The sequence below is a fragment of the Mobula birostris genome, chromosome 18 (assembly GCF_030028105.1).
Source record: "Mobula birostris isolate sMobBir1 chromosome 18, sMobBir1.hap1, whole genome shotgun sequence".
Taxonomy (NCBI): Eukaryota; Metazoa; Chordata; class Chondrichthyes; order Myliobatiformes; family Myliobatidae; genus Mobula; species Mobula birostris.
In genome coordinates this window covers 19627259-19650338 of record NC_092387.1, presented here as the reverse complement: position 1 = coordinate 19650338, position 23080 = coordinate 19627259, and the positions used below count along the sequence as shown (strand labels likewise).

General features: G+C 40.1%; 1 protein-coding gene across 5 annotated transcripts in view; it reads left to right on the top strand.

Annotated features, from left to right (window-relative positions):
* The window catches only part of znf592 (zinc finger protein 592), a 201639-nt gene that overhangs the window by 78597 nt on the left and 99962 nt on the right, over nucleotides 1-23080 (top strand). For 3 of the 5 annotated variants that reach the window (XM_072282328.1, XM_072282329.1, XM_072282330.1), the window contains one exon: nucleotides 10299-10408. The exons of 1 other annotated variant lie outside the window; for it this stretch is intronic. The gene's annotated coding sequence lies outside the window, so the exon portion shown is untranslated. Of the gene's footprint in view, nucleotides 1-10298; nucleotides 10409-13793; nucleotides 13937-23080 lie in introns of all 5 variants that reach the window. One more of the 5 variants, XM_072282331.1, reaches the window with a different exon arrangement.

Below are 23080 nucleotides of genomic sequence, written 5' to 3'. Positions count from 1 at the left end.
GTATGTCACCATATATAACCCTGAGATTCATTTTAATTTTTTGTGGGCATACTCAGTAAGTCCATAATAGAATAATAACTATAACAGAATCAATGATATATAATTTGTCTTTTGTTTAACCAATGTGCAAAACACAACAAACTGTGCAAATACAAAAAGAAAGGAACAGTAATAAATAAATAAGCAATAAATATCAAGAACATGAGATGAAGAGTCCTTGAAAGTAAGTCCCTAGGTTGTGGGAACATTTCCATGATGCATCATGTGATGTTATCCCCTTTGGTTGAGGGGTAATAACTGTTCCTGAACTTGGTGGTGTGAGTCCTGAGACTCCTCTACTACCTTCCGATTGGCAGCAGCAAGAAGAGAGCAAGTCCTGGGTGGTGGGAATTCCTGATGATGGATGTTGCTTTCCTTTGACAACATTTCTTATGGGTGTGCTCAATAGCAGGGAGGGCTTCACCCATAATGGACTGGGTATCCAGTACTTTTTGTAGGATTTTCCATAGAGTGTAGAGAACTACTTGGAAGATATTACTGAATATGAAGCAAAGGCAGTTTTCTCTTCACTGAAGTGGTTCCAGTTGCATTTAATGTTTAACAAGCCTTGGGATTGACCTGTTGGGCACAAAATTGAATAATAATGAGTGTAAACTGACACATTTGAGCTTCAAATTGACCGTAAAAGGAAACAATTACTGATGTGTGTGTCAGTTTGTCAAAGTAAATACATGTGAGTAGCTTTCTTCATGAGAATTTTTGGACCTGTATACAGCTTGCTTGAATTTTTTACATACATATAAACAATTTTCCTTTTTTATAAGTATGTTTAACCATACCATTAGAATTGTCCCTTCTGCAAGGGAATTTTAGTAAGAGAACCAGTTTAAGATGGCAAATACTGAATTGAGCTTTAAAAGCTAAAAATACTCGAGTCGTAGAAAAGGGCAGCACAGGAACAGACCATTTAGCGTGCTGTGTCCACACTCACCATGATGCCCATGTAAACAAATTCCATATCCTTATATATGATCTTTTAGATGTGGTTATCTTTTAGATATAGATTCTGCCAACTCCATCACTCTGTATATATTAAGCTTCCCCCTCTCACCTTAAACCTATGCCATCTAGCATTTGATGTTTCTACCCTGGAGAAAAAGACTGGCTATGTGCTCTAACTTTGCCCCTCACAATTTTATTCACCTCTGTCAGGTTGCCCCTCAGCATCCAGCGCTCCAAAGAAGCAATCAATTTGTCTAACCTCTGCTTCTAGGTGTTTCTCTAATCCAGGCAACATCCTGATTAACCTTTTATGCACCTTTTCCAAATCCTTCATATCCTTCATGTTGTGTGTTGCGCAGATCTACAGACAGTACTTTGAGTGTGACCTGGACCAGTATTTCATATGACTGCGACATGACTTGCCAACTTCTAAGTGCCCTGACCAATGAAAGCAAATATGTTGTATGTCTCCCATACCACCCTGTTTGTGTTGCCACTTTCACAGCGCTGTGGACTTGACTTTGTACTTTTCTCTTGTATTTGATCTCCTAATGTGCAACGCTTTCTACTTGTCCAGAATTAAATTTTATCTGTTGTTTCTATGTCCATATTTCCAAATATCTGGTCTGTTGTACTTTTGACAACTCTTACTATCGACAACTTTGCCAGTGTTTGTTACCTATAAAGTCACTAATCATCCCATGTACACTTTTGTCTAAATATATAACTCACAAACAACAGAAGTCCCATCATTTAACCTGGTGTAACAGACATCCAGTTAGAATAGCTCCTGTCCACCACTACCTACCCCATGTCTCTATAGGCAAGTTAATTTTAAATACAGTTTTCAAAGTCACCATGGACCATGTGCACCTTAACCTTCTGGATCAGCTTACCTTGTGGGATCTTGTTGAATGGTAAGGTCAGGTGTTCTGTGTAAAAAGAGGAATAAAATTAACATTATCTGGTGAGAGAACTGGAAAAGCAATTTTTAAAAAGGAACTTTTAGAGAAGCTGATAGGAGAGATAGATGGGACAATGGAAATAACTATCAAACAATGAGACCAAGTCAAATGGGTTAATGATCTAGTAGAAAGTGGTAATATATGATATGAGTCGTACAAAGCTGTACTAGTGGAGAGAGAAAAATCAAACCAAAATCTCAGATAACCTGCAATAGAAATTGCCAGTACTCATGCAGAAAGAAAAGACAAGAACAAAGTTGAAAAATTCAGTGTTAAATCCAAAAGGCTACAGCATGTCCTGATTGAAGGTATGTGTTCTTGCATTGTGCCTGCTATAACAGTGCAAGGTACCACAAATGGATGGGTCAGAGTGGTAGAGATGGGAATTAACATGGTAGGCAACTGAAAGTTTGGGGTTGATGCTCTGGACTGAACATGGGTATCTCATGAAGCTTTCATCTGATTTGTGTCTGGCCTCTCTGTAGAAGGGACCACTTTGTGAACACTGAACATGGGACAGTGAATTGAACCAAGTGCAAGTGAATTACAGGTTCACTGGGAAACGCTGAGTCTCTGTGAGTGAGAAGGGAAGAGGTGAACAGATATATGATGCAGATCTTCCATTGTACAGAAAGTTGTTAGTGAGGGTAAAAGACCAGACCAGGGTGCTACAAAGAGAATGGACCCTGTGAGATGCTGAAAGTGGAGAGGAGTTAATCTCCAATCTGAAATACTAACTTTCTATTTTGACTGCCTAACCTACTGTTGTGTTTCTGTTATTTTCTGTTTTATTTAATATTTCCAACATCAGCTTTTAAGATTGCTAAACAGTTTGGTTGAAGTGAATACGTCAGTTTGGTTTACAGAGGGCTGTGTGTCTTGGAATGTGTTTTTGAAATGAGTGAGGGGAGTAGAAATTGTTTTCATGTCAAGTGTTCTAATTTAGTAGTTGATAGAAGAGAGGTGGTGATATTAAGACTGAAATAGGATTAGAACCACTTGATATGTCATGCCAACACCAAAACAAATGCTATTTCCAATACAAAAAATAATGCTGGATCTCCTGATCCTGGTAGGACATATGGAGCAGTCATATTAAAGCTAAGGTGTGAATTCTGGATGTGACAACCTTCTGCCAATGTCAAGGCATGTAAAACCAAAGGTTATGTAAAAACAAATTATGTTGATTGCATCTTTTGGTTATTGCTGCCTGAGATAAATATAGGGCTAAATAAGAAGAGAAATGATTCTCTGCCCTGCAAGTTTAGCAGAAAGGCTGCAAGAATTTTATTTATATTTTAGTATCCCAGACTCTTAAGAGAAATTTGTCGTTTCCAAAATTGCAGTATCTCTAATCTATGCATTAGATTAATTTAGATTTTCTGTAACAAATGAATGTGTTTTGATTTTAGTGGATCTGAAAAAAGTCACAATATCTGTAAGTTTTTAAATGCTAATGGTATGTTGAGCACAGATGCTAAAAGATTCCATATGAGGAATGGTTGGTGGGGGTGGGGGTTGAAGGGTGAGAAGGGAAAGCTTAGTTTGCTTTATTCTGTTATTTATTTGCTGTTTTTATTTGATTTACTTGTAGTCCATTTAGGTTTGGGAACAAGTTCAGAAGTAACGACGGAGGGGAGTGCTACTTTATGGTTCGCCTATCTTTCTTTTGTGTAATCATTGGTCAGGGATACTATTACAGCAACAGAAAGAGTGGGTAATGTAGCAGGATCCTCTTTTGAGTCAGTATGGGTGGAAGTCAGGAACAGGAAGGGAGCAGTTACTCTATTGGGAGTATTCTATAGGCCCCCTTGTAGCAGCAGAGATACCGAGGAGCAGGTTGGGAAGCAGATTTTGGAAAGGTGTAAAAATAACAGGGTTGTTATCATGGGTGACTTTAACTTCCCTAATATTGATTGGCACCTGATTAGTTCCAAGGGTTTGGATGAGGCAGAGTTTGTTAAGTGTGTCCAGGACGGATTCCTGTCACAGTATGTTGACAGGCCGACTAGGGGGAATGCCATACTAGATCTAGTATTAGGTATCAAACCGGGTCAGGTCACAGATCTCTCAGTGGGTGAGCATCTGGGGGACAGTGACCATCACTCCCTGGCCTTCAGCATTATCATGGAAAAGGATAGCATTAGAGAGGACAGGAACATTTTTAATTGGGGAAGGGCAAATTATGAGGCTATAAGGCTAGAACTTGCGGGTGTGAATTGGGATGATGTTTTTGCAGGGAAATGTACTATGGACATTTGGTCAATGTTTAGAGATCTCTTGCAAGGTGTTAAGGATAAATTTGTCCTGGTGAGGAAGATAAAGAATGGTAGGGTGAAGGAACCATGGGTGACAAGTGAGGTGGAAAATCTAGTCAGGTGAAAGAAGGCAGCATACATGAAATTTAGGAAGCAAAGATCAGATGGGTCTATTGAGGAATATAGGGTAGCTAGAAAGGAGCTAAAGAAAGGCTGAGAAGAGTAAGAAGGGGGCATGAGAAGGCCTTGGTGAGTAAGGTAAAGGAAAACCGCAAGGCATTCTTCAATTATGTGAAGAAGAAAAGAATGACAGGAGTGAAGGTAGGACCAATTAGAGATAAAGGTGGGAAGATGTACCTGGAGGCTGTGGAAGTGAGCGAGGTCCTCAATGAATACTTCTCTTCTGTATTCACTAATGAGAGGAAACTTGATGACGGTGAGGACAATACGAGTGAGGTTGATGTTCTGGAGCATGATGATATTAAGGGAGAGGAGGTGTTGGAGTTCTTAAAATACATTAGGACGGATAAGTATCCCCGGGGCCTGACGGAATATTCCCCAGGTTGCTCCAAGAAGCGAGGAAAGAGATTGCTGTGCCTTAATGTCCTCATTGTCTACAGGAATGGTACCAGAGGATTGGAGGGAGACGACTGTTGTCCCCTTGTTCAAAAAAGGTAGTAGGGATAGTCCAGGTAATTATAGACCAGTGAGCCTTACGTCTGTGGTGGGAAAGCTGTTGGAAAAGATTCTTAGAGATAGGATCTATGGGCATTTAGAGAATCATGGTCTGATCAGGGAGAGTCAGCATGGCTTTGTGAAGGGCAGATCGAGTCTAACAAGCCTGATAGAGTTCTTTGAGGAGATGACCATATAGATGAGGGTAGTGCAGTGGATGTGATCTATATGGATTTTAGTAAGGCATTTGACAAGGTTCCACACGGTAGGCTTATTCAAAAAGTCAGAAGGCATGGGATCCAGGGAAGTTTGGCCAGGTGGATTCAGAATTGGCTTGCCTGCAGAAGGCAGAGGGTGGTGGTGGAGGGAGTACATTCGGATTGGAGGATTGTGACTAGTGGTGTCCCACAAGGATCTGTTCTGGGACCTCTACTTTTTGTGATTTTTATTAACGACCTGGATGTGTGGGTAGAAGGGTGGGTTGGCAAGTTTGCAGACAACACAAAGGTTGGTGGTCTTGTAGATAGTGTAGAGGATTGGCGAAGAGTGCAGAGAAACATTGATAGGTTGCAGAAGTGGGCTGAGAAGTGGCAGATGGAGTTCAACCCGGAGAAGTGTGAGGTGGTACACTTTGGAAGGACAAACTCCAAAGCAGAGTACAAAGTAAACGGCAGGGTACTTGGTAGTGTGGAGGAGCGGAGGGATCTGGGGGTACATGTCCACAGATCCCTGAAAGTTGCCTCACAGGTAGATAGGGTAGTTAAGAAAGCTTATGGGGTGTTAGCTTTCATAAGTCGAGGAATAGAGTTTAAGAGTTGCAAGGTAATGATGCAGCGTTATAAAACTCTGGATAGGCCACACTTGGAGTACTGTGTCCAGTTCTGGTCACCTCACTTTCGGAAGGATGTGGAAGCATTGGAAAGGGTACAGAGGAGATTTACCAGGATGCTGCCTGGTTTAGAGAGTATACATTATGATCAGAGATTAAGGGAACTAGGGGTTTACTCTTTGGAGAGAAGGAGGATGAGAGGAGACATGATAGAGGTATACAAGATATTAAGGGGAGTAGATAGAGTGGATAGCCAGCGCCTCTTCCCCAGGGCACCACTGCTGAATACAAGAAGACATGGTTTTAAGGTAAGGTGTGGGAAGTTCAAGGGGGATATTAGAGGAGGGTTTTTTACTCAGAGAGTGGTTGGTGCGTGGAATACACTGCCTGAGTCAGTGGTGGAGACAGATACACTCGTGAAATTTAAGAGACTACTAGACAGGTATATGGAGGAATTTAAGGTGGGGAGCTATATGGGAGGCAGCGTTTGAGGGTCAGCACAACAATGTGGGCCAAAGGATCTGTACTGTGCTGTACTGTTCTATATTCTATGTTCTATGTTCTAAATGTAGCTATTTTACATACCACAGACTCTCATGATAATAACCTTTGGTACAGTTGGTTGAAGGACAATATTGCACAGGATAACTTTCTACAAAATAGTGCTATGATATATTTTCATCTGCCAAAAGTATATAAATACTTGGATTAACAGCTCATCAAAAAGATGGCAACCTCAACAGTTTAGCACTTTGGTATGTGCCCTTTTATTAGCCTGAAAGGTTATTAAGCTTTTGTTCTTTTTGTCATCTGTTCAGATCAGAGATTGTTCATAGAAATGATTATTTCTAGACTTTGGAACGGCACTTTTGTTTTCTCCAGGTGGCTGGCAAACAAATTGTTCCCTCAAGCTTTTAAGGTTTTGATGTTCTACCTAGAGGAAAATCTGGTCAATGACTAGTGAGAAAAGTAGTTTGTAAATGCTGAAGGCATTTTTGTATATTTGTTTTGCTATACTTTGGAAATTTTCTGCCTATGGAAATGCAGTATGAGGTCTCTGTACAGAGATAGCAGCTGATTTCAGGCAATATCAGTCAAGACCAGTGGAAGTTTGTTGTGAAGAGCACTGCACTGCTCAGTTATGGGCTTCAGTGACCACCTTCCTCATCTTCAAGAGTGGTAGCAAACTGAACTTTTTGGATCTCTCATGTCAGGCTGTGGGATTTGAAATCAATTTGTTATAATAAAATGGCCAGAAAGTGCATTGGATGAGGTTTTATTTATGTTTTTCTAAAATTTGCATTTTCTTATGGTTAGGAGGCAGTTAAATATCAATTGAATAAAATTGGTAGGAAAAACAAGTTTTTGTAACTTCACCTGATCATGTAAGCCCATTACTTAAACAGAAATATTCTGTGTAAGATTTTTAATAATTTTAATTTCTATTCTACATTAAAATGAAAAATTTAGCCTGTCTACAAGAATTGAATTTTGTAAGTGAACAGTATTTGGCTCAAGTTCATTGAGTGACCTACATTGTTTACCTTCATTTGCAGCTAACCAAGTTAATTTAAACCTATTGGTTGTGGCTACCGCAGAGTTGTAGGCCATTGTGAAGAAGGGAATTAAAGTTGTACTTGGAACTGGGTCTGTTGGATGATGGCAAGGACCTGCAGAATAATCAGTACAAAGTTCTCAGCAACAGTCACAGCAGGATACCCAAAAGCAGCCAGAACTCATAGTCATAGTCATACTTTATTGATCCCGGGGGAAATTGGTTTTCATTACAGTTGCACCATAAATAATTAAATAGTAATAAAACCATAAATAGTTAAATAGTAATATGTAAATTATGCCATGAAATAAGTCCAGGACCAGCCTATTGGCTCAGGGTGTCTGACCCTCCAAGGGAGGAGTTGTAAAGTTTGATGGCCACAGGCAGGAATGACTTCCTATGACGCTCTGTGTTGCAACTCGGTGGACACTGTTTCCCCGCACACAAGTCAACTTTATCAATCCAAAGAAAAGGAATTTAATGTTTTCTATACAGTAGTATTTCTGGTTGGCCAATTTGGTGTGGAAGTTATGAGTAAATTAGAATTACACTGAGGATCATGAGGAGTTGCTGCTTCTGTTTTTTTTATTGTTGTTTAAGTTGTTCATGAGTACAGTTCATCCCCTGTATTGAACAGGTTCCACTTTTACAGACATCTGTCAATCAATTTTTTCCCTTGAGTCAGAAAATACGCAAATCACTGTATGGTAATCATATTTCCACAATATTGTAGCAAGTGGCGTCTAAAGGTCAAGACATAAGAGAGAACAATTGCCAAAAGTCAAGAGAGAGAGGGGGAGGAAACTAGTTCTGTCATTCATTGGATTGAATAGATGTCTGGACGTCAAACTTAAGAGTTTAATAACTTTGTAGGAGCTTATTTATATGTAGGGGTGTCCATTAATCAGATGCACACAACCTGATGGTATCCTATAATACTTTGACTTCAAAAAATTAAGGAAATTAGAAATATTTGTCCTGAGTGACACTCTGTAAAATCACATCTGGTGATGCAGAAATCAGCTCTGTATATTTAGGTTATTTCCACGGGCATCGCAGTCACCAACTCAGACAGAATAAATAATTACTGCTATATAATTATACTTAAATATATCTTGTGTCTTCCTGATTATTATATCCATCTGTCTCGACTTATGTAATATTTTTTGTGTGGCTCAGTGCAAACTTCCTAGGCACTCAAGGTTTTTCTCACATATTATTTTCAGTTAAGCAAAGGCCATGTAGAAGGAAAGGAGAAATTGTTTTGGCTAAATTTACATCTATTTCCGAGTAATCTTGCTGTGGTTCATTTGAGGCAATAAAAATGACATTGGTGGATGAGATATAAAAATGAAAAAGTTCCTTGGTGGTCACCATTGTTGGAATATTGGCTGCTTGTACTCAAAACTAACTGAATGGTGAGAGCCATTCATCTCCTAGTCTATACAGATTCCCTACAAGAATGATCCAATTAGTCTTGCTAACCAGCCTTACTCCCCATAGCCTAGCAAATTCTCTCCTTTCCTAGTATGCATCTCTAGCTGCCAATACTCTGATCAACAAAATTGCCATCACAAAGCAATATAATTGTAGAAAAATGTAGGAGGTACAAGTCATTCAGCTCTTCTGGCATGTTCCTTCATTCAGTAAGATCGTAGCCTTCCCACTAATGAATAGTCTCAATGGCATATTCCTGGTCTTTCTCATACTCCTTACCACCTTCTATGTCTAGAATTCTTAGCTTTCTCCTTAAATATATTCAGCAACTGGGTTTTCGCAGCCTTTTGTAATAAAGAATTCCAGAGATCCTCCACACTGGGTAAAGGAGTTTCTCTGCGTCTCAGTCCTAACTGTCTTGCCCTCTATCCTGAGATATGATCTCTGGTTCTTATCCCAAATAAGGGAACCATCCATTCTGAATCCAGCTTCCGAGCCCTGGTAGAATTTTGTATATTTTATTGATTCTTCTTAATCACTTGTTCATATAGCCTAATTGCCCCAATTTCATATGCCTATCATGCCTATCCATTTCATTGTATCCACTTGTATTCTTTTCTTGAGTCAGGAGATCAAATGCTTCAGGTGTAGTTTCACCAAAGAACTGCATTATTGTAGGAATTATAGTTACCTTTGTTGCACACTGTATATTGCAAATGTATCCTCTTTTAGGTCATGAGACCAAAACTGCATAATATTCCAACTGTAGATATTGTCTAAAACAATGATAAAATGGATTACTGTGTATCTTGTTCCAATAAAATAAAGATTCTTTCTTTTGCATTGACTTGATTTCTGATGCTAGATTAGATGGTTCAGCTTTTTCCCAGCACGAGCACTAAAAGTTCAAGGATTGGTTGCTCCTTCCCTAAATTCAGTGCCAAAAGGCAGTGTTAAATTTAGTATAGAATATGCACCTCTTGTTTTCAAACCAGCATTATAGTGCCTTTACTTTTGTTAGTGTCTATGGCCATAAATTGCTATGTCAATATTTCTGTCAACTGTCATCGGTAACTCTATATTTTGACCACGAAACAGCAAAAGCAAATTTGCAAGTGGGCTGATGGCTTCCTCCTTTGATTTCATGTAATTTCCTTTAGTTTGAGCTTAAAAGTTATAAGGGTAGCTTGAGTTTGCCTGTACAATTATTGTCTACTGAGGCATAATGACTATAAAAAGATTGCAGTGATAAAAACATATTAAAAATATGTTCTTCAAGTATGTAGTGGTGTTATATGAAATGCTAACTGCCAGTCCTCTCGTCCTTTAATTGGTCTGAAACAGTGTGGAAGAATTGCATATCCATCGGTTATCTTTGTGTATAAATGCTGACTGGAGACCATTTACACCAAAGGCACGAAACCAGGTAGAAATTATCCATGTAAACTTGCTACACAAATTGCCAGTCCTTTGAATTTGCCTTGGGTATTATTTAAAGTAGTCAAGAATAGGTATTCAACATTTATGGTTGAATTATTTTTGCTACATAATAACATAATACAATTCATTGTTTCTAGACTGCCCATGGGACGGAGTGATTGGTTGACAGTTGTATCACGGCAGCTGGCATGCAGAAAAGTGACTGAGTTCAGGGTGTTGTAAAACATCTGTAACAAAGAAAACATTTGTAAGTTTATCTTGTATTCTATTTTCATGGTTAAAGTAAATCAATTAAAATGTCAAGTTTTACTTGTAACACTAGTTCAGGGGTTCAAACCATACTTCAGGGTGGGAGGGGAGGAGCACGGTAGTGTAACAGTACAGTGCCGCTTGTAGAAGGTTAATGCAGTTGTCTTACTGTGCCAGTGATCTCTGATCAGGGTTTGATTCCTGCCACTGTCTGTAAGCTCTGTGACTATGTGGGGTTTCTCCAGGTGCTCCACTTTTCTCCCTCGTTCCAAAGATGTCTGGTTAGGGTTAGTGAATTGTGGGTATGCTAATGATGGTGACACTTGCGGGCTGCCCCCAATATAATCGTTGCTGATTTGATTTAGTCCATGTTTCGATGTATGTGTGACAAATAAAACCAATCCAATCTAATTGAATGTTGATAACAACGATAGTTAGACATTGCGAAGAGTATGTTGGCCAACTCTCGGGGAAGAAAGAGCAGCATTTGCAGCAGAGAAGTAATGCTAATTAATTCAATTATGCTTATGTTAATGGCCTTCATTTCATGATGAGGCCAGTATTCATTCCAAGCTATTTCCCATTTTAAGACTTCCTGTTCAAAATTATAGAAATATTAATATTATTAGAGCAGTTTTCAGCTGTGCATGTTGATTTACCTCCCTTTCATGACCAAAGTCCATAACTATCAGTGTATTTGCTGCTCAGTGAGCAAGTAAAAATACTCAACCTCAAAGTTGTTTGAAAGGAAAGGTGATGCAAGTAAATGTTATGTCAAGTATATTGTTTTTAAAAAAGAAAGCTGATGCAAAGCAAGCAAGTAATGTATTCATAAGGTATAAATTTGCTTTGTGGTGGAATGAAGTGATTTTCTTTACTGATTGCCAAGTGATCACTTGCTCCTATGTTTAAACTTCAAAGCCGTTCCCATCCTATCTACTATTTAATCAAGAGATGTGTATAGTCAGAGCGGGTTTTTTTTAGATGAACCAAAACAAGGGTTCTCACCAGTCACTGTAAAACAATTTCAATCCTTGCTTTTTTACCGGAAACTGAAAAATGCTGGATAATTCCCATACTTTGTTAACTGAAACTTGGAACACTGTGAAATTTAAGACTGATTTGTACAGAGCTGTACTTCAGTTTATAAATTGAAGTCCACTATCTGCTCAGATGGCAATTTGGTACTCAGAGAATGCCATTGTATTCAAAATGTAAGTTATAGTACCTTGAAAAAGTATTCAGCCCCCACTACTATTTTCATATTTTACTGCCTCATTTTATAAATTTAAAATATGTTGAAGTAGGATTTTTGAGCTTATCTACAAAACGTTGTGCATTATGTCAAATCAAAAGAAAAATTTCAAAACCTATCAACAACTTACTAAAAAAAAACAAAACTGTGAGGCTGAAAAGGTATTCATCCCCTTTGTAATTACTCAGCTAACTTTTCTCATGTACAATACTGTATATTGCCTTGTATTATACCTTACCAAGTCACTTAATTTGTTGATGTAAAAATTGAAGGATCACTCTCTCTCCTTGTAAGATCCAACAGTATGGTAGATTTTCAACAAGCCTAAACTAAAATGAAGACAAAGGAGCATTCAAGACAAGTAAGGGAAATAGAGAAGCACAGATCTGGGGAATGGTAAAAGACCATCTCAAAGGCACTGAACATACCTCAGAGCTCAGTGCAGTCCATCATGGAAAAAGTAGAAGAAATATGAACCTACAGCCACACAGCTCAGGTCAGGCCGCCCCTATAAACTTAGCTGCTGGGGAAGAATGGCACCTGTAAGAGAGGCTGCTGCGATGCCAACAGTTAACCCTGAGTGAGCTGCAAAAGGTAGTGTCTGCAACTGGAGGTGAAGTTCATGGCTCCACAATCTCTAAGGCCTTGCGCAAAAAGGGTATTTATGAAAGAATAACAGGGAAGAAACCCTGGGTGTTTTTTTTTAAAGCATATCCTTGCCCTTAAATGCCTTGCAAAGCGTCACTAGAACATTTTGTAAGGATGTGGAAGAAGTTCTTGTGGTCGGATGAGACTAAATTAGAACATTTTGGCCTCAACACTAATTGGTATGTGTGACGTAAACCTGATACTGTACATAAGCTAAGTAACACCTTCCCTACTCTAAAGTATGTAGATAGCCTCATGCTATGGGGATGCTTTTCAGCAGCAGGGACTGGAAATCTGGTCAGGATTAATGGGTAGATGAATGCTGCTAAATACGGGGATCCTGGATAAAAACCTACCAGCCTCTGCCAGAAAACTTAAACTAGGGAGAAGGTTTGTCTTTCAGTAGGACAGCAAGCCAAAGCACACTACCACAGCAACCATGGGGTGGCTTTAAATGAAGAAAATTGATGTCCTTGAGTGACCCAGTCAGAGTCCTCACCTTATATCTGGCAAGACCTCAAGATTGTGGAGCCCTTCCTCAACTAACCTGGCACAGCTTGAGCAATTTTGCAAGGAAGAATGGGCAAATCTGGCTCCATCATACTGTGCAAAGCTAATAGAGACTTATCCAAAAAGATAGTCTACTGGCTGTAAAAGCTGCGAGAGGTGGTTCAACTAAGTACTGAGCAAAGGAGGGTGAATACTTTTGAACTGCTGACATTTCAGTTTTTGAATTTTTAATTTTTTATGTATTACAATTTTCCCTGTTTTGGGAGGCTCTATTGTGAAAAGAGGAGCACGTGATTCACAAATAAAAATTCTCAGTTAAATTGATAAAATCCCCGCTTGTAAAACTCATTTATGTAATCAAAAGTTTGGGGGCTGAATACTTTTTCAAGGCACTGTATATAGTTCCAGTGAATAAAAGAAAACTATACTCGAGGATAAATAACTATTTATTATTAAATAACAGTATCATAATTTATGGTAATTCTGAGTCCCTATATGTCTGTCTTGAGTTTTCCAGTGACAAGAATTTAAATTGGTGTTCGTGGTAAATCTTGTGCAATCCCATACCTTTAGATAGTCCTGGAGTAACACAACACAGAAACAGTCATGAATAAGGAATAACAGAGATTCCGATATTGGCCCCTGGGGCATCCAACCGGTCTAAGTCTCCAGTTGGAAAACCACCCTTCAACCATTGCCCTCTGCTTCCCATCACCAAGCTAATTCAGAATCCATTTCACTAGCTCTCCTTGAATTAGCTCCTCAACTTAATTTTCCAGATCAGTCTACCATGTGAGACCTTGTTAAAGGCCTTACTAAGGTCCATATAGACAACATCCACTATACTACCTTCATTAATCCCCTTAGTTATCTCTTTGGAACAATTCCAAAAGATTGATCAGATATGACCTCCCATGCACAATATTATGCTGACTTTTCCTGATCTGGCCTTCATTATCTTGTCCCTCAGAATTCCTTCCAGTAATTTTCTTACAACTAAAGTCAAGCTCACTGGCCTGAGGTTCCCTGGCCCGTCCTTGCTACCCTCCTTGAACAATTGAACAACATTAGTCACCCTCCAGTCTTCTGCAAGTTCATCAGTGTCTAAACAAAGTAAGTATTTCTACAAAGGTCTCTGCAAATTCTTCCCTGATGGCCTCCCATAAAGTCCAAGGGGTGTACTTGATCAGGCCTTGGGGATTTGCCCACCATTAATGCGCTTCAAAGCTGCAGATATCTTCTTCCTTGTATGCTTCTTTCTTTTTCCTGACTAGAGTGCCACTCTCTTGTCAGCAAGGGGTTCCTTGAATCTGGTATGTCTACCCTTCACCATAACAGGCTGACTCTTGATATGGTCCTTTTAAAGGCCTCTCACTTGTCAACTGTTCCTTTGCCCTTAAATAGAATTGCCCACTCAAACCTAGCTAGATACTGCTTATTGACTAATAAGCCAGCCCTGCTTCAGTTCAGGACTCTGTGTACTCCTGTGTACCTGTTCTATCTTTTTCTATAGCTCTTTGAAACTAATAAAATTGTGGTCACTGGATCCACAGTGCTCTTCAACTGCCATTTCATTTAATTGGCCTGCTACATTTCCTAAGAGGAAGTCCAGTGTTACTCCTTCTCGCGTAATTTCCTTGATATATTGCAACTATCTTGAACATACCGCAGAAATCCCACCGCTTGGATACCAGGAATATTGAGATCTCTCACTAACACAACTACATGCATTTTCTTGACACATCTGCTTCTCATGTTCCTGCTGACTTTTGGGGGATCTATAAAATCACCCTTCCAAGGTGACCATTACCTTATTTCTAAGTGCAAACCAAAGAGCCTCATTAGATGATCCTTCAAAAATATCCTCTCTAAGCACTGCTGCTATGTCTTCTCTTATTAAAAAGACAACATCCCCTCCACTCCTACCTGTTCCTCTTTCATGCCTAAAACATTACTATCCAAATAAATGCTATTTTTATTCAGAATATACTGTTAACAAAAGAATAGCAAGAATTGTCTGGAAAGAGAATTTGCCTTAATTGTATAAGTTATTACCTGTTAACATTACTGTTTGTATGCAAGGTTCTTTAAGATTCATATGCTTTTACTGAAGAAACCTAGGAGTGGTTAAGATGTGGAACAAAGAGCAAGTGTTCTTAAAGTTGTGTCTAGAGGAACCGCAATGAGTTAGTGACTCTGTTTTTTTTATAATTCTCCTCTGTCCTTTTGATATTTGCTAGACATTGTTAGTGGATATGTTTTGTCATTATTTTTAAGAATGAAGCAGGCTTTCCAGTTTGTGAAGCCAGTTTATAGCAGGATTTATGCCAAAAGATGAAGCATTCACTAGTTTAAAATCCAGTCTTTCTCTGCTGATAGAGGATCATTTATTGAGCAGAAACTTATTCCTGTGCACATCAGAGGCAAGGTTGTCTCAGATCTGGGACTTCTAATGACATGCACCAAGTAACCTGACATCAGAATATCGAACCTAAACATGCCTCATGCAGGCACCTGGCCCTGAACATGCTGCAGCTAGCAATGAGTGCACAGTGCAAGGAATTACCTGATAATATTGGAACCTAAAGCAAATTTTAGATTCTCTGCCCTTCTATTTGTGCTTGGCATATATATTAGCAAGCTGTGTAATATTAGGGTAGACAGCCACAGGGAAGCAGCTATACAAAATGTGAATAATTCTCCAAGAAACTATCCAGCTTGCATGATGGTTGATGGCTGGCATTATGTGGTACTGTTGTTTTTCTCCTTAATCCTGTAGCACCAAACGGTGAGTGCATTTGTCATAGCTTTTATGCACAAATCAGAATTGAACAATAAATACACAATTTAGCAATTTAGCAGAAATTTAGTAATCATAAGAATGGGGAATGGGAGGAAGGGAAAAGCAGAGAAGATATCTTGTTTTCACTCTTGAGGATGACTAATTTATTTTTACTTTGATCATATGGACCACTGCCTGTGCTGACCATGATGCTAGTTTAAATTAATCCCATCTGCCTGCAAATGGTTTATATATCTTCATTTTCAGGCATATTCCTGAGCCTATCTAAATGCCTCTTGAGTGATCCTGTTTACACCACTTCATAGGCAGTGCCTTCCAAGTACCTATCTCCCTGTCATTATCTGCTTCATTATCTGAAGAGTTGTAAATAAATGAAAACATTGCAGACTTTGGGTTACTTCCTCACCCAATGTTATAATGAAGCAAATGGCATCTGTAAAACAACTGAAGATAGTTGTGCAGGTTAAGTATGGTTGCTTATACAACTATTAGAAGCACTAATCTGATTGACTGAGCACAGTTCAAATAAATTTTATCTGTCACCTAAAGGAATAAACTGAGATAGAAAACTTCTTTTGAATACATTGCTACCTCTTGTAGCCCTCAAGATGTATTCCTAGAAGCAAGACTGCAAATGAAATCAGTGTTAAAATGAATCATTGTAGTATCATATACAGGTTTCCCCCGCCATCCAAAGGTAGAGCGTTCCTATGAAACGGTCCGTAAGCCGAAATGTCGTAAAGTGAAGAAGCAATTACCATTTATTTATATAGGAAAATTTTGTGAGCGTTCGCAGACCCAAAAATAACCTACCAATTCATGCCAAATAACACATAAAACCTAAAATAACAGTAACATATAGTGAAAGCAGGAATGATATGATAAATACACAGCCTATATAAAATAGAAATACTTTTCCACAATCATTACTGAACTGTTCTCCGTAGTGAAAATCTCACGCAAGTGCCGTCGGCAGAAAATCTCACGCAAGCACTGTTGGCAAGAACACTCTGTCCAGTAACCTTTAAGCTATGAAGCTGCCAAATCATACCAAGTAACACATAAAAATACACAGCCTATATAAAGTAGAAATAATGTATGTACAGTGTAGTATCACTTACGGGAATCGGGAAGATAGCTTGCCGAGCACACTGATGATGGTGTGTTAGACTGAGTCGTCGCAGGTTGGATGGTGCAGTGGCCCTCATCCTCCGGGCCGCCGAGCGATACATTGCCACGAAGCACGCAGGGTCCAGCGGTAGCCAGGAGGTATACAGCACATCTTTAAGAAAAAAGCCGAAATAAACATGCTAATTAATTAGGTGCCGCCCGACACGTAATTGTTGGCCCAGATCAGTGCCGATTTCCGATTGTGTCATCTCTGATCTGGGCCGACAATTACGTGTCGGCAGCACCTAATTAATTAGCATGTTTATTTTGGCGTTTTTCTTAAAGATGTGCTGTGTGCGTCCCGACTACCGTTGCATTTTCCGCGAATCAGTATCTGTCTGTGGCCTGGGGGTTGGGGTGGTGGGGCACTGGGGTGTCATCTCGTCGTCTCTTTCCATTAGAGCAGGCAGCTCATCTTCTTCTATCTCTGCCCGCCTCGATGTCGAAGGTCGAGGTTCGTCGTCTGTCGTCTGCTGTGGCTGATGTGGAAGGCTTGCTTGACTGCTGAGCCTCGCGCATTTTTCTATCACACAGTTCTTTAATAAGGACTCAAACCATCCTGCAAATATCTCCTAAACCGACGTACCCTTTCAAAATTAAAGTCGTACTTTATCATTACTCATTCGGTTTCGATTGTTATCTTTTTTTCTTCCAATTACATCAGCTCTTCATCTGTCAGTTCCTGGTGATGAGATGCCAAAACCTCTTCAGCATCATGTTCGTCAGCTTCCACAAGCCAAACTCATGTTGTCCTTACTTGGTTCACCACGATCAAAACGCTTAATTATGTCTAGTTTTACCGTAAGTGTAACACCCTTATGAGCTCTTTCAGGCTTTTCCGATACCATAGAACTCATCTTGCAAACGGCTGCTCACAGGCACGTGTTTAAGCAATGTAGTTCCGAATCCAGGGGAGAGCGGCTGCTTGGGGCGTGCTCTGCATTTTATCACATGCTGATTTTTCGCGTGCTGATTTTTTATCACGCGCTGAATTGTTTTTCGTAACAGTGAAAACACCTTCTGAAAGTGAAAACAGGGTACTAATGTAGGTCTTTCGTAACAGTGAGGTTTCGTAAAGCGAACGTTCGAAAAGCGGGGGACACCTGTACCAAGAAACATTACTGATAATACTTCTGTGCCAGAAATCTGATCCCAGGAACAATAAAGAGGCATGGCTCAATGTCAGTGAGCCACAAAGGCTACATGTGAGGGCTAATGCTGAGCAGCTTCGGTTGAGTACTGCAGCTGTTTAGCACAGAGATGTGGAACTGAGAACAGTATCATGGTTGGCATGGTGATGTTAACAAACTAAATTCCAGGGCCCGTCTCTGGGATAAATGTGATGAACTTTGTTATCTCCTTCTCTGTTGGGCTGCATAGCTCTCTCCATCTGGAAACCTACTCAATAGTGGTCACTTGCCGTTGGCTATTAGAGTGTATTTAATCTCTTCCTGGAAGACTTAACAGAATAGTTGCAGGAATGATGTCCCCCTGGCTAGAGTATGTAGTGGGATGGTTGCATATAATGTAGAAAAGACTTTTTTGATTGGAATCCATGGCTAGTCCTTGTCCAAGCATACCATCACCCTTACTTTCTCAGAAGGTGAAGGAAATTTGGCACATCCCCAGAGACCTTGCTAATTTTTGTAGAAGTGCCATAGAATGCATCCTATCTGGATATATTACAGCTTGGTATAGCTCAAGAAATAGCAGAGAGTTGTGAACACAGCCCAGGCTATCACAAAAACAAGCCCCTTTTCATTGACTGTCTATTCTTCCTGCTGCCTTGGGAAAGTAGCTGATATGTCAAGGACTCCTTCCATCTAGGTAATTTTGTCATCCCTCCCCTTCCACTGAGCAGAAGATACAAAAATCTGAAAACACGTAACACCAGGCTCAAGGACAGCTTCTATCCCACTGTTTCTCATAGTCATAGTCATACTTTATTGATCCTGAGGGAAATTGGGTTTCGTTACAGTTGCACCAACCAAGAATGGAGTATAAATATAGCAATATAAAACCATAAATAATTAAATAATAATATGTAAATTATGCCAGGAAATAAGTCCAGGACCAGCCTATTGGCTCAGGTTGTCTGACCCTCCATGGGAGGAGTTGTAAAGTTTGATGGCTACAGGCAGGAATGACTTCCTATGACGCTCAGTGTTGCATCTCAGTAGAATGAGTCTCTGGCTGGATGTACTCCTGTGCCCACCCAGTACATTATGTAGTGGATGGGAGACATTGTCCAAGATGGCATGCAACTTGGACAGCATCCTCTTTTCAGACACCACCGTCAGAGAGTCCAGTTCCATCCCCACAACATCACTGGCTTTACAAATGAGTTTGTTGATTCTGTTGGTGTCTGCTACCCTCAGCCTGCTGCCCCAGCACACAACAGCAAACATGATAGCACTGGCCACCACAGACTCGTAGAACGTCCTCAGCATCGTCCGACAGATGTTAAAGGACCTTAGTCTCCTCAGGAAATAGAGACAGCTCTGACCCTTCTTGTAGACAGCCTCAGTGTTCTTTGACCCGTCCAGTTTATTGTCAATTCGTATCCCCAGGTATTTGTAATCCTCCACCATATCCACACTGACCTCCTGGATGGAAACAGGGGTCACTGGTGCCTTAGCCCTCCTCAGATCCACCATCAGCTCCTTAGTCTTTTTCACATTAAGCTGCAGATAATTCTGCTCACGTCATCTAACAAAGTTTCCTACTGTAGCCCTGTATTCAGCCTCATCTCCCTTGCTGATGCATCCAACTATGGCAGAGTCATCAGAAAACTTCTGAAGATGACAAGACTCTGTGCAGTATTTGAAGTCCGAGGTGTAAATGGTGAAGAGAAAGGGAGACAAGACAGTCTCCTGTGGAGCCCCAGTGCTGCTGATCACTCTGTCTGACACACAGTGTTGCAATCACACGTACTGTGGTCTGCCAGTCAGGTAATCAATAATCCATGACACCAGGAAAGCATCCACCTGCAACGCTGTCAGCTTCTGCCCCAGCAGAGCAGGGTGGATGGTCTTGAACGCACTGGAGAAGTCAAAAAATCATGACCCTCACAGTGCTCCCTGGCTTGTCCAGGTGGGCGTAGACACGGTTCAGCTGGTAGACGATGGCATCCTCAACTCCTAGTCGGGGCTGGTAGGCGAACTGGAGGGGATCTAAGTGTGGCCTGACCATAGGCCGGAGCAGCTCCAGAACAAGTCTAAGACTATTATACAGCTCCTTAGTGTAATAAGGTGGACTCTTGACTTCTCAATCTTCCTCATTATGACACTTGCAGTTTATTGTCTGCCTACACTGTACTTTCTCTGTAACTATAACCCTGTGTTCTTTTACTGTTTTTCTTTATGTGCTACCTCAGTGTAGTTGTATTTGGAATGATCTGGATGGCATGCAAAACAAAGCTTTTCACTATATCTGGGTTCACATGACAGTAATGAACCAAATGCAGGGCTGGATGTGCCATGCTTTATGCTGTGAGACCTATTTACTGTAGTGATTGTAGTAGTTTAGTATATCTGAGTGAATTGCTATTACCATGTCAGAGCAGTTAAAATTTAACTATTTCTAGAATTTCATAAGTGAAATTGGGAAGAGATGGTAGATTTCCTTCCCTCAACCCATTTTGTTTTTACAGTAATTCAGTACTGTAAATTCATTGTTACCATTGCTGGTTACTTCAGTCTTAAGTAAATGTAAATGGTGACATATGAACTTCAGTTTCTGAATCATTAGTCCAATCAAATAGACGGCCAGCACAGTAATATAACCACCATGCTACTGATTCCTTGATGCTCGGGAAATATGCACCCTAATGAGCAATGGGAACATAAACATGACTGGTGAGTGAATCACAGATGTGCTAGTCATCTTAGCAAGCAGACAGTACTTGTGGGTGGTAAATTGCCAAGATTGATGGGCTGTGCCTATCCAGAGGATTAGATCAACTTTTCATTAGCAGCTGAACTGTGTCTTCTAGAAAGCTGTTCAATCTTGACAGCTCTTCCATGTCCCTTCCTTCCCAGGAAACTCTAAACTGTTCATTTATTAGAAAACTGACTTACATGAGCTTGTGACTTTATCAGTTGAGCAACTTCTCCTTGACAAGTATGATGAGCTACAAATTGATATGTTTAATGAGTTCATAAATTTTTGAAATTCCTGTTTATGATATTGACGTATTGACCAGTGATTTTGTCAATTGTAATAGTGGTTTTCCAACAGAAACTATCTGTTCTAATCATGTTAAGCTCGTAAACTCTTCGCTATGTTAGTTTAAGATATAGAACATTGAACAGTAAAGCAAAGGAACAGGCCCTTTGGCTCATAATGTTAAGCTGAACTAAATTAGTAATCAAATGTCCAAATCCTTCCTGCCTACATAACGTCCATTCCCTTTCATTTCCTGTGCATTCATGTACAAGTCTGAGAGTCTCTTGTACACTGCTGTCCTATTTGCCTCTACCACCATCCTAGACAGTGCATTCCAAGCACCCACCTCTCTGTGTGGGAGAAAAGTAACTTGCTCTGCTTATTTCTTTGAACTCGCCACTTCTTCTCTTAAATGCTAACATATTGCTGACACATCCAGACTCCAGGTAGTGTTTGCATTCTAAACATTTTATTCCTCATTAGTCATATGACCAACGTAGCTATATAGGATAATGAGAGTTATGTCTTCAATTTAAGCATGTTATAGCTTGGATCAGAGTAATGTCTTCAGCATATGCAGCCTCCCAAGACGTTCTGCAGCTTGACAACAGTGTGTTAGATAGGCGAGCCATTTCCTGGTCAAAGGTAGATAAAACATGCTTGTAATTATCACATTGACTTGGTTCTTGAATAAAGGGCTTTAAGAATACAATTGTGCATTAGGGTAGCATGCTGTCATGGTTCTGAACTACGAGTTGATAAAGGATGCCACCTTGCACCATGATTAGTTTTGCCATAAACTGATCATCTGCCACTGCCTCAGAGACTTCAAATTGTTAGAGAATTGTGCAAGCCTGCCACAAACTCAACCTGGTTTGTGCTGGCAAAGTCAAATGAGAGCCGTCAGAATGGCTTTCTTTCCTTTGTGTCTAAGGCAGAGGTTCCCAACCTTTTTTATGCCATGGAGCCTTACCAACATGTGGACACATGGTTGGGAACCCCTGGTATAAATGCTTATGTTTAAGCTAAGAATAGTTGTATTGGCCATTCACTAGAAAGTCGATAGAAATTTGTAATTAGAAGAGATGACTTGTGTTTTCAGTTAAGTATCAGCTCCTAGCTATCAGATATTATGTTTATTTTTGAATGATAGTTTCAATTTATTGTCCTGTACACTATGGTGTTAAACATATCCATTATACAGGGGTCTCCAACCTTTTTCGCACCGCGGACCGGTTTAATATTGACAATATTCTTCCGGACCGGCTGACCGGGGAGGTGTTCAGGTAGGGTTAAACTCACCTCAACATGTCTTTTACAGTTAGGGTTGCCAACTTTCTCACTCCAAAATAAGGGACGAAAGTAGCAGTCAAATCCTGGGACATTTGTGTTTACCCCAGGAAAGACTACCATGACCATGAAGCGTTGCACGGGCACCTGTGTGTGCATGCATGCTGTGCGCATATGCGATATGCGCATGCACGTACTTGCCGATTTTTTTTTCCACAAATCAGTTTCGCCTTCATCTTCCTGACTATACTGTACATACATTAGTTCTACTTTATATAGGCTGTATTTATCATATCATTCCTGCTTTTACTATATGTTGGTGTTATTTTTGGTTTTATGTGTTATTTGGTATGATTTGGTAGGTTATTTTTTGGGTCTGGGAACACTCAAAAATTTTTCCCATATAGTAGTTGCTTCTGCACTTTATGCCATTTCGGCACAAAAGATTTCATAGGAAAGCTTTACTTCAGCGGGGGAAATACGGGACAAACCAATTTAGCCCAATATACGGGATGTCCCGGCAAATACAGGACAGTTGGCAACCCTATGTTCAAGTTCAATAGTGCGTGACGGGGAATGAGGAAAGGTGCAGCTGACTCATATAGTTTCCTCACGGCCCGGTAGCATATGCTTTGCGGCCCGATGGTTGGGGACTGCTGCATTATAACACCAATAGATTTATGTACAGTGTCACATGACCAGCAACAAAGAATATCAATTGAGTCAGGTTTTATAAAAACAAACATTTATTAAACTCTGCTCAACAATAGCGAAAAAATATTCAAACGACTAATTTAACCTGAAGTTAACTGCTGTACGGCAACTCT